At 49.4% G+C, this 6,484-nt stretch overlaps 1 long non-coding RNA gene across 2 annotated transcripts; it reads right to left on the bottom strand.

Moving 5' to 3' along the window:
* Nucleotides 1-238: 238 nt before the first annotated feature.
* LOC131399211 (uncharacterized) lies at nucleotides 239-3,179 on the bottom strand. 2 transcript variants are annotated; one of them, XR_009217073.1, is made up of 4 exons: nucleotides 2,935-3,179; nucleotides 2,355-2,447; nucleotides 1,954-2,089; nucleotides 239-454 (listed from the first exon to the last, which is right to left on the bottom strand). It is a non-coding gene; the product is annotated as an uncharacterized LOC131399211 (long non-coding RNA). The 2 variants fall into 2 exon arrangements; XR_009217072.1 differs by lacking the exon at nucleotides 2,355-2,447 and having other exon boundaries at nucleotides 240-454.
* Between the last annotated feature and the right edge of the window lie 3,305 nt (nucleotides 3,180-6,484).

Below are 6,484 nucleotides of genomic sequence, written 5' to 3'. Positions count from 1 at the left end.
GGCCACATTGTCTCCTGGAGTTCCTTCCAGAGACTCTGTGCCCGCGCCTGACTGGTGGCTTCCTGGGTGGCACTGGGTGCGGGTTCGCCCTGCAGAGAGGCTCGCTTCAACTTGCGGGACCCTGGCTGGGCCCTCAGGTTTTCCCTCAAGGATGAGGATGAACCTGAAGCTCCTTTCCCATCTGCTTGACTCGCATGTTCCTTAGGTCCCCGGCGGCTATCTTGGTGTCATTTCTCCTGGGTGGCCACGGCCTTTAGCTCCTCCTTCTCAGTCAGGTGGAAGTTGGAGGGCAAGGCCGTGGGCTTGAGCACGTAGTACTGATCCTCCAGCCTGTCCAAGAGTTTTTTTTGGTGAAATGTTCACTACAGATGAAAGAATGCTTAGTAGGGTCCAGTCATCCCTGTGAACAGCTTTTAGACACTGGACCAGAAGTTTTGAGCCCTTTATGTGGAGCCTGCAAGGATACATGAAAAAGTAATTAAAAAGAAAGAATTAAATGTCTCCCCCTAAAATAATCAACTATAAAAGCAAAACAAGTGTTTTTGGGAACACCCACACTTAGGAACTTTGCCCATTTAAACCTTTAGGAAATATGTAAGGAACACCTCTGCTTGCAAGTTATTATTGGAATAGAAAGATGAAAGACCCACTGTCTACCTTAAGGAGCTGACCATCTGTAGGGCAGAGAAGGAAGGAAGGTGAAGACCTCGTCCCAGGCTCTGGTAAGTGCCCTGTAGGGCTACAGATGCTCGGTCAGAGAGCACAGGATGACACCAAGACAACAGGAAAGGCTTCAGGAAGCCTCAGAAATAGTTCCTAGAAGCTCATGGTTGTCCAACCCTCCTGCTGTCCCTGGGATGCAGGACTTTGGGTGCTAAAACGGGGAGGGTTGGTCCCCCTATTTCAAAGCCAGACCAGGTGTCGGCCAGCAGAGCCTCCCAGGCACTCAGCAGGGCCCCTGGCCCCAGCTCTACTCAAGCAGCTGAGGATGCGGGACCGCCGCCAAGAGGAGGTCAGCCCCAAGAGCTGTGGTTCGTTGTTCCTCTTGTCCTTCCACTACCAGGAGGAAAACTGCTTCCTGTACCAAGCAACCAGCCCCTGAAATGTACTGACCAAGACACTTCATAATCTTTTCTCCTCATTAAGGTAAAATCTCTATTTAGCGAAAACTATGCACATGGGGACGTAGGGGGTCTCTCTCTCGGTTTTCTTCTCCTCTTGAGTTCATCTAACCCCCATGAGGCCGCTGTGGACCAGACCAGGTGGATACTAGGTCCTCAGGGAGTTCCAAGCAACCTGACCTTCTAACATTTCTCAATGTTTTGTGACGAGTTACCAAAGGACCCCCACCTCTTTTGCCCTCAGATCACGTTAAACAATGACACATGCCAAGAGCAACCTTCTCTGCAGTGTTTTGCCTCATTCTCAAAAACAGTAACAAATCTTTTGGGACACAGACTCTGAAGGAAACTGTCAAGAAAGCATGTTGTCTGACCTCTGAAACAAGCTCACATTACTAGTTCTTTGGATAGATTGTAACAACTTCCGACTTAAAAAAAACCACTGTTAACTTTGAATAAGACTAAAGACAACAAGTAGCATTCAGGTCTTTAAAAATTCAATAACAACCTGCAACATGAAACAAAAGGATCTGCCAGGAGGTTTTCAAAGTAAAATATCTTCAGTGCACTGTTCTGAGACCTCCATTGCAGAGTCCGCAGGAAAGGACTCACTCAACTGGCTGAATTCCAGAAGCCCTCATGAAGGGAGCCAGGCCAAGGGGAAGGCAAACCTCTCATCACGCTGTGGGAGCCCAAGGAAGAAGTGAAGAGAGGAGCCCCTTCCCTGAGTCCCCAGGGTAAGCCTCCCAGTGAGGAGTGGGCCGCAACCTCCTCCACCCAGGATGCTGTCACATGCAGAGTCTGCAGAGTCAGACGCCTCTCCAGGACTCACCTCCAGTGCAGAGCCACCTTTCCCTGCACTGCCAGGACCCTTCTAGCAACAGAGCATCTGAGAGGCGTGTCCATTTGGAGGTAGAAGCTGCATCTGCTCAGCCACATTCCTGATCGCAGAGATCAAGGCAGGCTCCCTGCCATCAAAAGAGCAGAAAAGTCACGGCAAATGCAAGAAGATAGTGACCTAAGAAAGCGTGTTTCCAGAATACCCTGTTTCTTGACATTGTTGGCCCCAGCCTGAATCAGTGGAGAGCAGAGTGGCCAGGGGGTGGGGGTGACAGTGTGGTGGAGGCCATAAGGTGGACGCCAGTAGCCATGGGATGGCCGCAGTGGCCCGAGGTGCCGGGAACAGAGACAGTGGCACAGACCAAGGCCACATAGCGCCTGGTGCTCACTCACCCGCTGGACCGGCCCCAAGGCCCCAAGCACAGAGTGCTGCCTGCCTTGGGCTGGAACACCAGGGGGGCTGACTGGGCGGCAGCAGCTGGTTACCTGTGGAAGGAGATGGCTGTTTCTCCTCATTGCCCAGTGGTGGGATCAGTTCACGGCAGTGCAGTGATCACCATCCTGGGCCTCAGGCTGTCATGCTGCCAGGCTCAGGCCCCCTCCTCTCTGTCCCACAGTGGGACTGCCACAAGAGTAGGGCTCAAAGCGACACTGTACAGCAAGTGGGAGCTGGCCCCCGGGCCCCAAAGGATGGCAAGATGGCGGCGTGTGCCCACCTGTCCTCCGTAAAGCAAGATGGCCACGTCTGTGGGCCTAGGAAAACTGCTGCCTGATGCACCCACCCTGGGGTCACACTGCCAAAATGCGTCTGTTCCGCTGCCCTGATGGGTCACTGCTGCGGTATTCATAGCAAATGACCCAGACCGAGGGGGTGGGAGAATGTGGCCGGCCCTCCGAGAGGGGCCCCGCCGGACGCCAAAATGGCGACTGATGCACTTCCACCCGCACTTCTGGCCCTACCCACGTTGCTCACCTGGATTGGCCTCAGCGGCTGAGCATCACATTGTCCTCATTCTCCTGGGCAGCGGGGAGAGGGACGCGGGTAAGTGCACCTGCACCGGTCGGCATGGAAGACTGTGCTCGCCTGGGCCCTTAGCAGCTGGGACTGGCTGGCGCAGTTTGGGGCGGGGCCGTTGTGAGGAGTGGCTCCTCAGGCAGAGCAGGTGGGGACAGCTCCCATAGTGAGACCCGTGCATCTGACAACCAGGTCCCTGTGGGTCTGGACGTTCTTTCCATCCAGCCTTGGTGCTCTGGTGCTGGCCTGACAAGCCCATGGCTGCTGGGGCGGGAAGGGCAACAGGGAGTCAGGGAGGGGAGGGGGCGCACTGGGTGGGTCTGGGGCAATGGTTCTTGGGAGGCTTTTTCCTTCCCCGCCAGGACTTAAGAAGTGGAAGCTCTCTAACTCCTCTGTAGTTATGATGTAGGCTGGAGGGGAGGGACATATTCCAATGCTCACAACACATGCATGTTTTTGTTGACTGATAGGTCATTCCAACTTCTTTTTCTGTGATGAGAAAGAGAAACAATCCATCTCGCTGGGCCTTAACTTCTCGGGGTCCTAATACAATGTGTTCGGGGAGCAGGGGTGGGGTATTGGTGCTTTGGTCAATACTAGTGTTGGGCAGGAGGGAGCATCCTCCTCTGCCCTTTCCCTTAAGGATCTTATGGCTGCCTAAATGATTAAAAGACAGGTTAGCAGGAGAAAATAATACCAAGTTTAATAACATGTATACATGTGAGAAACTCGGAAATGAGCAGCTCGTCATTCTGTCTAAGCTGCTTGCTTAAGTATTGTACTGTAGCTAAAGGTGTGGAAGGTGCTGGAGGGGTAGTGGTCTGGGATTTCACAGGGAAGAAGACAATTCACATGGAAATAGAAATACAAATGTTTGTCTGACAACTCTTTTGAGGGCAAGCTATAGAGAATGTGACCAGGAAGAGACAGAAATTTTGATAAAATGGGCTTGTTGGTGCCAATCCTATTGTAACATCTATTTTACATTATATTACAGCCATCATATGATATTGGCTCCTTCCTGAAACAGGTCTTCTATGTTAAATTCTTTAGGCAATTTTGGAGGGGAAAAGCAAATGTTCTTCCTGAGTCTCCTGACTCTTTATTGTCTTCAGCTCAAAATAATCTGCATACCAGAGTGGTGCATCCTGGAGTGGCCTACCCTGACCACCATCACCAGCACGTTTCTGCTCCAGAGGAGACAGTTCATTAATCTTTGCTGGCAAGATAATTTGGAATTTTGCAAGTTGCCTTGAAAACATTTGTACACGGGCTCTCTTTTTCTTCCCACAGCAATTTTAGTTCCCTCACTCCTTGTAAGGAGTGATTTTCTTTCAAGTATCCCTGCATCTGTAAAGGAAAACTTTCATTTGGTTTAATTCCACTTGTCATCGTGGATGGCATTGTTTTTGCTTCCTTTTTCTTTTCCTGGCAGCTGCAACGTAAGTTTACTGAAATCTCAGTTTGGGAACTGTACGGTAGACACATGAGCAATATTTCAATGGTTTGTGGCATCTGGACACTTAAATGTATTAGGTGTCTGAAGGAAACAGTAGCCCTGACTTCCAAAAGGAGCATGTTCAGCAGATGTATTTCTGGTGAAGTTTGTTTAAAAAAGACAAAGAATCAGACAGTGTTTTACTGTTTGCTGGGGGCACAGGGTGGGGGAAGGAATAGAATTATTTACTTCTCCATCTGTTCTCAGGTTATTACTGCTTGCATACCTATGACCATTCCCAAGAGAGACTTGGGTAAGGTAGAAAACACAGTTTAATGTCAGTCATATTACCTTAGATCTGAAAGTTATCATGTTAAAGTTAGCGGTAGGCATGTGATGAGCGGTAATGGGACACTGAAGGCTGCTTCAAAGTAGAAAAGGTGTTTACATTTGAAGGGCTCTGTTGATGCTGCTAAAAAGATGTATGGTATTTGTAGGATGTGATGGGGAGTTTTCTTTTTAACATGATGCTGTGCGTCCTTTTAGGGCTGATAAATGGACCAACCTCCCCTGGCCCCTGGTGTTCTTACAGATTTGGCCTTCCTTGCCCAAGTGTTAAGCAGTTCCTTGTTGTTTTTACAGTCATCCATTCGTTAAGCTACATTTCTTTTTGAGTGCAAGGTTTGTGTCACACATTGTTCTAGACCCTGGGGCCAGAGAAGTGAACAAAACACAAAAAGCATGCCCTGGGTGATGTTTTAGATGTGACACCAATGGTGTGACTCCTGTGGGAGAGTGATGTGTGCCAGGCTGGAGGGAGGTGGAGTTGTAGCCAGGAGGGCCAGGAAAGGTCTCACTGCAGAGGTAGGCTTTGAACAAGGCCCAAAAGCAGTGTAGGAAGAAGGGCAAGTGGCCTGCTCTGGGAGCAGTAAGGAGGCCAGTGTGGCCAGGGCACAGCCGGTGAGGGCAGCAGGAGCTGAAGGCAGAGTGGTGACTTGGGCCCAATCATGGGGCCTTGTTGGTCATAGTGAGGACTTGGGCGTTTATTCTGAATGAGATGGTGACCATTTGGAAGGTTTTGAGAGAAGGAGTAACATGGCTGGACAAAAGATTAGCAGACTTGATCTGGCTGTTCTGTTGAGAATATACCACAGAGGGGCCAGGGCAGAGGCAAGGAGACCAGTTAGGAGGCTGTTCCAATAAGCCAGGCAAGAGGTCTTGGAGGCTTAGGTCAGGGTGGAGAGAGGAGGTTGAATTCTGGGTGTGTTTGGAGATCGAGACAGTAGTACTGTGTACAGATGGGAAATGGTGAGGGCTGGGGAGGGGGGAGTTGAAGTCAGTGCTGAGTTTATGGCCTGAGCTAAGAAATAAGAAACTCAGCTGGGGAGACTGGGAGCTGTCCTGCTTGGTGGGGAGCTGTTGGGAGTTTAGTTTTGGCTGAGTTGACTGTGAGATTTATATTTTGTCTGTGGCTCTTTTCCACCAGAGGAGAGCAGAGAATGGCCACCTGGAATCTGTCGTATGAAGTCCCTGTGCCCCTCCCAGGCTCTCTCCTGGCACAGACATCCTACGGGAAGGTCTTGGAGTGGAGGTTCCTCTGTGCAAACTTTCTTGGGTGTTCTGGCCTGTCAGCACTGTCCCTCCCTGGGTTTGTCACCTTGAAAAGATTTACTCACTTAGTTGAGCCTCAGGTTTTCAAAAGTTAAAGTTTATGTAATCAGTGTGCTTGAAAAGCAGTATAAAATATTTCCAAAGAGGCAAGAAATAGGTAAATTTCATAAAAAATAAAAGATTCTAGTATTACATTGAATGTGTTAAAAATTCTTGTTTCCCTTTCTGCCTCCCCTGAGCGTGGGTAGTCATATTGTTAGTTCTGTTCTTTTCTGCAGTGTTTTCAACTGGAATTCCAGGGCTTACACTTGAACAGCAAGTGTTAAGTATGATTAATTGTTTATAAAACAGTGTCTTGCCATGGAAACAACAGTTAATTAACATTATTTTCTGAAAGTAATAAATACATGTGGCTTTTCTTGTTGAACTAGAAAAATGCTTTACAACTTTCTTCCCTCC

This window comes from Diceros bicornis, chromosome 37 (genome assembly GCF_020826845.1).
Source record: "Diceros bicornis minor isolate mBicDic1 chromosome 37, mDicBic1.mat.cur, whole genome shotgun sequence".
NCBI classification, from domain to species: Eukaryota; Metazoa; Chordata; class Mammalia; order Perissodactyla; family Rhinocerotidae; genus Diceros; species Diceros bicornis.
This window is presented reverse-complemented; position numbering and strand designations above follow the sequence as displayed.